Source organism: Zea mays, chromosome 6 (genome assembly GCF_902167145.1).
Source record: "Zea mays cultivar B73 chromosome 6, Zm-B73-REFERENCE-NAM-5.0, whole genome shotgun sequence".
In the NCBI taxonomy this organism is placed as follows: domain Eukaryota; kingdom Viridiplantae; phylum Streptophyta; class Magnoliopsida; order Poales; family Poaceae; genus Zea; species Zea mays.
This window is the reverse complement of record NC_050101.1, coordinates 49,380,576-49,390,767: the sequence shown is the minus strand read 5'-3', so window position 1 is coordinate 49,390,767 and position 10,192 is coordinate 49,380,576.

Here is a 10,192-nt window from a genome sequence, read left to right as displayed (position 1 = left end):
GAGTAGTCTTCTCCATCAAAGTGCGGAGGTTTCCCAAGTGGAATCGAAAGTAAATGAGCATTGGAGTTAGACGGAATACGAGAATAGTCAAAAGAAAAGTTTGAGTTAACCGTTTTCTTTTTCTCGTCGTCGTCGTCTCTTTGGGAAGAGGAAGACTCGTCGCTGTCGTAGTAGACTATCTTCTTGATGTGCCTCTTCTTCTTCTCGTCCTTCTTCTTGTGACTTGAGCTAGAGTCAGTGGGCATATTGTCTCTTGGCTCATTGAAGACGGATTCCTTCTCCTTATCGTTGACCACCATCCCCTTTCCCTTAGGATCCATCTCTTCGGGCGATTAGTCCCTTTCGTGAAGAGAACGGCTCTGATACCAATTGAGAGCACCTAGAGGGGGGTGAATAGGTGATCCTATAAAAACTTAAAACTTATAGCCACAAAACATGATTAAGTGTCAGCACAATAGAATCAAGTGGCTAAGAACCGAGCTCTTGTGAAACACAATAGTCACAAAGAAAACAAGCACAAGAGACACGATGATTTATCTCGTGGTTCGGCCAAGTATAACACTTGCCTACTCCACGTTGTGGCGTCCAATGGACGAGGGTTGCACTCAACCCCTTTCAAGTGATCCAATGGTCCACATGAATACCACGGTTGTTTTCTTTCTTATACTCTTTCTCGTTTGCGAGGAATCTCCACAACTTGGAGTCTCTCACCCTTACAACAAAGATCAAAGTGAAAGCACTTAGAGTAAGGGAGGGAAGCAACACACACAAATCCGCAGCAATACGCACACACACAGCCAAGACTTGAGCTCAAATGAATCGCAATAAGTTCACTAGAACAGAGCTCAAATCACTAAGAAAGTCAATCAAGTGCACGGAGACGGAGTGTGGAAGACTTAGACTGCTCAAAGTATGCTTGGGTAACTCCTCCATGCGCCTAGGGGTCCCTTTTATAGCCCCAAGGCAGCTAGGAGCCGTTGGAGGCATTCCTGGAAGGCAATTCTTGCCTTCTGTCGTGTGGTGCACCGGACAGTCCGGTGCACCACCGGACATCCATTGTTCATTGTCCGATGTGGATCTCCTTCCTAAAATGACACAGCCGACCGTTGCAGAATTGTAGCTATTGGCACACCGGACACTGTCCGGTGCACACCAAACAGTCCGGTGCCCCCAGCCGACCGTTGGCTGGAGCCACGCGTCGCGCGCGGATTGCGCGGTCGACCGTTGCGCTGACGGCCGTTGGCTCAACGGATAGTCCGGTGCACCACCGGACAGTCCGGTGAATTATAGTCGTACGCCGCCGACGAATTCCCGAGAGTGGCCAGTTCGCCAGAGCCATCCGGGCGCACCGAACACTGTCCGGTGCACCCAGACTGAGCAGCAGTTGGCTGTACACAGCCAACTCTTTTCCTGTCCTTTTCTTTTCCTGATTCTAGCACTTAGACAAATATATTAGTACATAAAAACCAATGTACTAAGTCTAGAACCATACCTTCTTGTCGATTTGTACTTCTTCCATCATTTGGCATATAATTACTCACTCAATATGTGTTGGGCACTTAATCACCAAAATATACTAGAAATGGCCCAAGGGCACATTTCCCTTTCACTTTGCCCTTAACAAAGTTAGATAATTTCTTAGGGGCATTGAGTTTGACATTGCCTCCCTGTTGGAAGCCAATGTCATCCTTAATGCCAGGGCGTCTCCCACTATAAAGCATACTACGTGCAAATTTAAATTTTTCATTCTCTAATTTATGCTCGGCAATTTTAGCATCTAATTTTGCTATATGATCATTTTGTTGTTTAATCATAGCAATGTGATCATGAATAGCATCAATATTAACATCTCTACATCTAGTGCAAATAGTAACATGCTCAACGGTAGATGTAGAGGATTTGCAAGTATTTAATTCAACAATCTTAGCATGTAAAATAGCATTCTCATCTCTAAGATTGGAAATAGAAACATTGCAAACATTTAAATCTTTAGCCTTAGCAATTAATTTTTCATTCTCAATTTTAAGGCTAGAGAGAGATGCATTCAATTTGTCAATCTTAGCAATCAAATTAGCATTATCATTTCTAAGGTTGACAAGAGAATTATCACTAACATTTAATTTTTCAACCTTAGCAATTAATTTATCATTTTCAAATTTAAGGTTGGAAATAGTGTCATGGCAAGTGCTTAGCTCATTAGTTAATTTTTCACATTTTTTACTTCCTGAGCATAAGCATTTTTAACTTTAACATGCTTCTTATTTTCTTTAATAAGGAAGTCCTCTTGGCTATCCAAGAGTTCATCCTTCTCATGAATAGCACTAATCAATTCATTCAATTTTTCTTTTTGTTGCATGTTTAAGTTGGCAAAAAGGGTGAGCAAGTTATCCTCATCATCACTAGAATTTTCCTCATCACTAGAAGTTGCATACTTAGTGGAGGATCTAGATTTTACCTTCTTCTTCTTGCCGTACTTTGCCATGAGGCACTTGTGGCCGACATTGGGGAAGAGGATACCCTTGTTGATGGCGATGTTTGCGGCGTCCTCGTCGGAGGAGGAGTCGGTGGAGCTCTCGTCGGAGTCCCACTCTCGGCAAACATGTGCATCGCCGCCCTTCTTCTTGTAGTATCTCTTTTTCTCCTTCTTCCCCCTCTTATCGTCGCCCCTGTCATTGTCACTAGAAATAGGACATTTTGCTATAAAGTGACCGGGCTTACCACACTTGTAGCACATCTTCTTGGAATGGGGCTTGTAATCTCTCCCCTTCCTTTGCTTGAGGATTTGGCGAAAGCTTTTGATGATTAAAGCCATCTCCTCGGTGTCAAGCTTGGAGGCATCGATGGGAAGCCTACTTGATGTAGACTCTTCCTTCTTCTCCTCCGTTGCTTTGAAGGTGACGAGTTGCACCTCGGATGTCGAGGTGGCACCTTGCTCGATGATTTTCTTGGAGCCTTTGATCATCAATTCAAAGCTCACAAATTTTCCTATAACTTCCTCGGGAGACATTAGCTTGTATCTAGGATCACCACGAATTAATTGAACTTGAGTAGGATTAAGAAATACAAGTGATCTTAGAATAACCTTGACCATTTCATGGTCATCCCATTTGGTGCTCCTGAGGTTGCGCACTTGGTTCACCAAGGTCTTGAGCCGGCTATACATGGCTTGTGGCTCCTCCCCTTGGTGAAGCATGAAGCGACCGAGCTCCCCCTCGATCGTCTCCCGCTTGGTGATCTTGGTCACCTCGTCTCCTTCATGTGCGGTCTTGTGCACGTCCCAAATCTCCTTTGCACTCTTCAACCCTCGCACCTTATTATACTCCTCTCGACTTAGAGAGGCGAGGAGTATAGTAGTGGCTTGGGAGTTGAAGTGTTGGATTTGTTCGACCTCCTCCGAATCATAATCCTTGTCCCCTTTCTTTGGTACCTGCGCTCCATACTCAACAATATCCCATATGCTTTTGTGGAGTGAGGTTAGGTGATGCCTCATTTTATCACTCCACATAGAATAATCTTCACCTTCAAACATAGGTGGTTTGCCTAATGGAACGAAAAGTAATGGAGTGTGTTTTGAAATACGAGGGTAGTGAAGGGGCATCTTACTATACTTCTTGCGCTCATGGCGCTTAGAAGTTGCGGATGCCGATTCCGAGCCGGAGGTGGAGGGTGACGAAGAGTCGGTCTCGTAGTAGACCACCTTCTTCATCTTCATCTTCTTGTCACCCTTCCGTTGGGACTTGATGGAGGAAGAGGATTCCTCCTTGTGCTTGTGGGCGGACTCCCTCGAGTGTGTTCTCCCCGAGCTTGCGGACTTGTCGCCGCCGGTCCCGATCTCCCTCATGGCGGATGCTCCCGACATCACTTCGAGCGGTTAGGCTCTAATGAAGTATCGGGCTTTGATACCAATTGAAAGTCGCCTAGAGGGGGTGAATAGGCAAATCTGAAATTTATAAAGTTCAAACACAACTACAAGCTGGGGTTAGCGTTAGAAATATAATCGAGTCTGAAAGGGAGGGCGAAAACAAATCAACAAAGAAATAAAGCGGATGAACACGGTGATTTGTTTTACCGAGGTTCGGTTCTTGCAAACCTACTCCCCATTGTGGTGGTCACAAAGATCGAGTCTCTTTCAACTCTTTCCCTCTCTCAAACGGTCACTTAGACCGAGTGAGCCTTTCTCTTCAATCAAATGGGACACTTAGTCCACTACAAGGACCACCACAACTTGGTGTCTCTTGTTTTCATTACAAGTGAGTTGGAAACAAGAATAGAGGAAGAAGAAAAGCAATCCAAGCACAAGAGCTGAAAAGAACACAAAAGTCTCTCTCTCTAGTCACTAATTTGATTGGAGTGATTCCGGTCTTGGGAGAGGATTTGATCTCTTTGTTTGTGTCTTGGAATGAAGACTATAGCTCTTGTATGAGGTTTGATGGCTGAAAACTTGGATGCATTGAAGTGTGGTGGTTGGGGGGTATTTATAGCCCCAACCACTAAAATGACCGTTGGTGAGGGTTGTTGTCGTATGGCGCACCAGACACTGTCCGGTGCGCCAGCCACGTCACCCGACCGTTAGGGTTCGACTGTTGGAGCTTCTGACATGAGGGCCACCGGACAGTCCGGTGGTGCACCGGACAGGTCCTGTTCACTGTCCGGTGCGCCTTCTGACGCCTGCTCTGACTTCTGCGCGCAGTTGCACTGTTCACTGTTCACTGTAGCTTTGCGGACGATCGTTGGCGCTTGGAGCCGTTGCTCCGCTTGGCACACCGGACAGTCCGGTGCTACACCGGACAGTCCGGTGAATTATAGTGGAGCGGCCTCCCCGAATTCCCGAAGGTGGTAAGTTTGGAGTGGAACTCCCTGGTGCACCGGACAGTCCGGTGCACCAGACCAGGGCTGCATTTGGGTTGTCTTTTGCTCTTTTTATTTGAACCCTTTCTTGGACTTTTTATTGGTTTGTGTTGAACCTTTGGCACCTGTAGAACTTATAATCTAGAGCAAACTAGTTAGTACAATTATTTGTGTTGGGCAATTCAACCACCAAAATCAATTAGGAAAAGGTGTAAGCCTATTTCCCTTTCAAAGAGAGACAGTGAGCCATCGATTCTGATCAGAATTTGGAACTATATGAGTTGGTGTCTTGGAGTATGAGGACGGTCCCCAGCGGACCCCACGCTTGGATCCTATGGAAGGAACTAGGACCTCACTCGAATTACCCATTTGTAGCCCACCAAACGCCATTGCTAGCCCATCGAGGAAAGCGTGGTATGGCGCACATGCCCTCATCTACGCGAAGGGGATGTGCGGGGGAGTGTAAACTAAAAATACGAGATGTCCCCGAGATGGAACTCTACATCGAGTAGAGACTCAAGGGCTCACCATGCACAAGTGTGGTGGACAGGTGAAAGCTGCACAAAAAGCGCCCCCTCAAAGAAACCCGGGACAAGCTAGGATTTGGTGGACCCGAAACCCACACACATGTGAGACTTTCAATCCTTTCATGATTTCCCTTTATAAACTTTATAAATAAAACACTCTTTAAAAGCATTTGGAATTGAATAATTCATGCTAAAGGTTATGTATACGAAACTAAATAAGTAGTAAAATGTTGAATCTATGGATAAACTTTTTTACTTTAACTACCGTTGCAAAGCGGTCTTTTCTTAAAAGTGTGTTTTGCATAGGTGAGACATTTGCATAAATAAATGAATAGCGTAATTAATATAATTATATATGTCGCTTCATGCTGGAGATTGATTGTTGCATTTCAAATCAAATTGGAATTTTGAAACGTAAAACACAGTTTTGAATTTGACTATTAAACTGGAAATCAGAAAATTGAAATACAAATAAGGAATAGAAAAAAGGGCAATCCTTACCTCCTGGGCCAAAACCTCACAAATCGGCCTAGAAATCACCTTGTGCCGGCCCAACTATCCCCTCCTAGCCCAGTCGTTGGCGTCGACAACTGGACCCCAATAGACTGACTCGCTGCCTCATGGAGTCACTGCGTGTGGGGCCCGACCGCCAGATGTTTCCTCGGCATCACGCGCATGGGCGCGGACTCGTCCCGATGCCGCTATCACGTGGGACCGCACCCCAGCACGCGCTGCGCACAACTTGAACCGCTAACACCTCCTGGTCCTGGACCACTCGTCCGTCGAGCGTCGTACCATGCATGTTGGTCCTCTGGCTGTCCGGTGGGCCACGAGGTCAGTGCTATCCCCTTCCCTTGCAACCAATTCCCCGCGGGATCACTGGGTGGTTGAAGCTACCTCTGCCATTCCCACAGCCGAGTTGGCCGATTCGCCTCACCCTCGAAGCATAAAAGTGGTGCACCATGCGCCGCATCAAGGGAAGCCAAGCACCATCATTGGGTGACAGTAGAGAGGAATGGGGGTGGATGTCGCCGCCATCATATCTCGATTGTGTAGGTATTCTACTCCCACAGAGCAGATCGATGAGGGGATTCGCGGGTACACATAGGACGCATTCGTGGCCATCTTGGGCGGGGAAATCCACCGGTGGCCCGCTAATTGCTTGACGGAGCAGGGGCGCCACCGCTGTAGGTCTGCGCCTGTGTCATCGCTCAGGCGCTTCGCTAGTCGGTGCCCAACGTATGTAAGACCTAGTGGAGCGATGTGATGGACTAGGAGGTGCGGAATTCCTCGCAGTCGTTGGAGCTCCGCTGCAAAACCGCACGTCGTCGTGGCCAGCCATGCCACTTTAAACACTAAAATATGTTTTAGGAGATCAGGAAGCTCTTTTGTGCTACTTATGGAATGATAGAGGAATTGATACTAGTACATGATTTATTAAGAAACATATATTTTTCAAATTAATATACAAATAACAAAGTAATAATGGGAGTTAATGACTCAGATTTAAAATTGACTTATAAAATTTTGAATTATAATAGTAGGGAGTTCTTCTATTTAATTAGGGCATGTACAGTGGTGTTTAATGTGGAGGCTCTTAAGGTGTTTTAAGGGGATATTTGCAAAAAAAATCTTAGAGCCGTCTCTCCGTGAAGAGACGCCTCTGGCTCGTAAACAAGTAGCAACAGACGCATCACTTCCCACTGTACGAATTTGTCGTCTGTTCTATCGATCTGATGCTGTACAAATGCATTTAATTCTGTATTTATTAACAGACTACATTTATAGACACTACATTATATAATAGAGTCTCTTAGGTGTCTCTTGTGCTTGGACAACCATTTTGATGTCTCTTCACTGTACATGCCCTTACTATGAATGCTTCTTTCACTAATATTACATGTGGGACAATTTTCCCCTCCTCAGCAGACACTATGTGCGGGCCCTAGGTGTCAGCCTCCCACTCGCGCTTCGCATTATCAAGCACCAGCTCATTGGCATGTGGGCGGTGGGCCATGGCCACTGTTTATCTTCTCACCCGGGCTACCGCCGCGGTCGGTTGGTTGAAACCGCCCAACGATATGTGTGGGCCAACTGGCTGACCCGAGCTTCGTGACCATGGGAAGGGTCCCCAGACCCCGTGCTTATGCTCTCACCTGAATCCACCCCACCGTGAATGCTTGTCGCGAGCATAGAAGAGAGGGAAGGGCGGCCGCCGTGGAGATTCACCACCGTCGTTGTCGCTCCCTCTACGAATAAGCCAGGAAGACTGCCAAGTCCCGTGGTACCTGTGCGAGGTATCTGCGAGCATTGGGGACCTCGGAGCTCTGTGTAATTCCTCGCCGGAGGATGCCACCGCCTTAGGATCTGCGCCACGCCGTGGCCAAGCGCCTCCGCAAGCCCAGGTACTGATAACGCCCTCAGCCTGAGTTTGCCTCGTTGTTGCCTTTGTTCTCATCGGCATTGGTCGGGTTAGACCGTATCAATGTCGTTAATCGCTCGCCGGAGTCGGGTCGGGGTCACGGATCCGTGGGGCGGCGTGGACACCACCTGTTGCGTGCCCATTGCTAGTTAGGGCCTCGTTTTGTTCTCCTTCGCCTTCACTACGTGTAACACCTGCCGAATCAAAGTTTTAGCGACCACCAGCGAGTGTGGCAAGGTCCGACGATGTCGCCGCCGTGGGTAGCAAGCGGTGCGGCTGCATGGGTGTTTACCAAGCGAAAAGGAGCACGGGACCGTTGATCTAATAACCAATGAGTCAGATTAGATGGGGGAAGGCGAGGAACGTCCGATCGGGATCGGACGGATTAGGCTTAAGTCGTACTTCGTTAAACCATGACCATGGATCTTGGATCGGAGGGTCATGAGTGAGTACCGGTTCTACAAAATTGAGGATCTAATCTGGGTCATGTAATTTTTATCGGCCGGCTCTCAAATCTGCGTAGTGCGTACCCCTTCGATCGCGTAACACTTGCTAATGAGTCCCTAGACTTATCGATAATCAACCCGGCGTCCAGGTTCTGTAAGGATCAGTTATTAGAGGTCTCTAGATTTTTGTAAACCAACCCCTAGGTTTCCTAGGACTCTACACCGCCGTCCGTTTCCAGATAAAAGAAATAAGTAAATAGGGTTGATAATCATTTATATTATAAAAATAATTCTAGAACATCAGAAAATCAATAACTTCGTCGTTTTAACTCCAATTTAACTTGTTCCAGTTGTGTTGGTCTCATATTAATATTGTCTACACTTTAGTAACCTTATTTTACCTTGTTACGCATAATTTGTGAATCCATGGATATCAAAACAATTTGCCTAAACACCCAAATCTTTCGAAAACCATATCTTATTCATTTTAACTCTGAATTTAGCCGTTCTCGAACCTACGATCTCGTAGAGACGCGTAAGACATTATTACACAATTTGTTCTCATGTTTGGTGTGATGTTAATTTCTCCTATGCACATTGCTTGTATGTATTGTTGTGAGTAGACAAGAAGTGACCGAGGAGCTCGGAGCATAGCAGGTGGAAAATACTGAGTAGCAGCTTGTTGACGCCAAGTTGTGCCCTTGATCACTCTTCTTTATCCAATAATGTTCTTCTTAATTACCATGTTAGGCTCATGTTAACTTGATGGGACCTAATAGATCACCCTAGTTTGATTTACTTTACACCTTTCTAACCACTGAACTTTTGTGTAGTATTTGCTATTGCTCTATGTGGTTTTGGGTGTTAAGATACAGATGATTCATGATCATGCTTTACTATTGTTATTTAATTATTTAATGTTCATGATAAGATTATGGTGTTAACTAGAACATGGAGCTTAACATGGGATAACCGTGCTACCATAATGGTGGAATCGGACCCCCTTAGCTGACTAATTAGGAAAGCTAGTGTGAGTTAATCCTTTCCCGAAAGGGGCAAGTAGGGTGGAGGATGCAGGTGTAGGGAGGTCCCCGGGTCAAACTATCTTTTTAGATTTTTGGACGAGGTATTCCTATATCGCTTTCGGCACAGAAACTGTAGCGGGTTCTCTCCTCTAGTGGAAATTTGTAAAAGCCTCGCAGTGTACCCTCGCCTACTCACCTCGGCAGTGTTTAAGGATCTGATCAACCTGAGGTGACAAAGGGAACACGTCTTGTGGGTAATGATATGCAACCTTTGCAGAGTGTAAAACTGGTATATCAGTTGTTCTCACGGTCAAGAGCAACGCAGGACTCTCGCATGATTAACTTATAGAATTAAACGTAATATGTCATTTATTTGCATTGCATTGTGGGTTTTATTATACTTAATGATCTCTTATTTTATTGGGCTAGTATACACTTGTACCTAGTAATTGCTATTAAAATTTGACCACTTTATTACAAGCAATGCTCAGCTATAACCATTATTTGTTGATCAGCCTTACACTATACATGAGCCCCCTCCATAAGTGAGCTCATTCACATTATTCCCCACACTTGTTGAGCGATGAACTTTTGTGAGCTCACTCTTGCAATAAAACTCCCCCCATAGGTGAAGAGCAGGTGCCCCTCGAGGAGGAGTATTATGACGATTTCGACGAGGTCTAGGTGTCTTCTCCCAGTCAGCGTGATGGCATCGAGAATAATAATGATATTAGTTCATTTTATTCATTATCAGTTATTTTGTAAGACATTTAGTGATGTAATAAAGATTGTGACATTTGTCTCTATACACTGAGTCATTATATGTGTTGATCCTCTTTGGCGCACATATGAGACACACCCGGGTTTGCCCCTTAAATCCGGACGTGACAGAAGTGGTATCAGAGGGATGTTGACTGTAGGACG